General features: G+C 45.3%; 1 pseudogene; it reads right to left on the bottom strand.

Moving 5' to 3' along the window:
* Positions 1-402: 402 nt before the first annotated feature.
* On the bottom strand, positions 403-1,045 carry LOC112062453 (peroxiredoxin-1-like; annotated as a pseudogene).
* Positions 1,046-1,170: the final 125 nt, after the last annotated feature.

Genomic DNA, 1,170 nt, shown 5'->3' with positions numbered 1-1,170 from the left:
CCTTGCTTCAGGTCCCTTCCCTGTATCTACTTGCATTTCCCTTCAATATAATTTCCTGATTCTGAGGCAGCTCTCACACCTCATTTTCCCCTAAAGAGGGAAAGCAAAAAGTAAATTTTTCTTACACTCAAAGGCTAATGCCCCCCTAAAATGAAGAATCAACAAGGTCTCAGCTCAAGTTTAATAAAACTACAAAAGACCAAAAGCAATACCCTACTACTATATACATCAGTTTGCCTGCCGCATAATACAGCACAGGCCATTCCCTCCAGAGGAAGAAAGGCTGGCCTCCCCAACCCCTGCAGGAAAGGCCTGTCCTGTCCCACCCCACATCTCAGCTGAGTGTAAGGTCCTGTGTTTTAAGCATGACAATAGTACAAAAGACGATAGTTTTGTTCTCATGGGCACCTACTGCAACCTGGCCCTAAAATGGCCCAGTGCTCACTTCTGCTTAGAGAAATGTTCTTTGCTCTTCTGGACATCAGGCTTGATGGTATCACTGCCAGGCTTCCAGCCAGCTGGGCACACTTCCCCATGTTTGTCAGTAAACTGGAAGGCCTGAACTAGTCTCAGTGTCTCATCCACAGAACGGCCAACAGGAAGGTCATTTATGGTGATCTGTCGAAGGATACCTTTATCATCAATAATAAAAAGGCCCCTGAATGAGATGCCTTCATGGGCCTTTAAGACCCCATAGTCCTGAGCAATGGTGCGCTTGAGGCCTGATATCAAGAATGTTCATGGGTCCCAGTCCTCCTTGTTTCTTGGGTGTGTTGATCCATGCCAGGTGACAGAAGTGAGAATCCACAGAAGCACCAATCACTTGGCAGTTGAGTTTCTTAAATTCTTCTGCCCTATCACTGAAAGCAATGATCTCCATGGGGCACACAAAGCTGAAGTCAAGAGGATAAAAGGAGAACACAACATATTTTCCTTTGTAGTCAGATAGGCTGATATCTTTGAACTGACCATCTGGCATAACAGCAGTTGCTTTGAACTGGGGGGAATGGTGCCCAATTTTGGCATTTCCTGAGGACATATTGCTATCAGCAGTTCTCACAGACAAACCACAGAAGACAGTCAGGAAAGAGACACGCCAAAATAAATTCTTTGTATCCTCAAAAAAAAAAAAGTACTCTAGTGGAAAGATCCTCACCTCCCCCGGCTCAG

Source organism: Physeter macrocephalus, chromosome 21 (assembly GCF_002837175.3).
Source record: "Physeter macrocephalus isolate SW-GA chromosome 21, ASM283717v5, whole genome shotgun sequence".
NCBI lineage: Eukaryota > Metazoa > Chordata > Mammalia > Artiodactyla > Physeteridae > Physeter > Physeter macrocephalus.
Note: the sequence above shows the minus strand (reverse complement) of the source record. Positions and strands in the feature narration are given on the sequence as shown.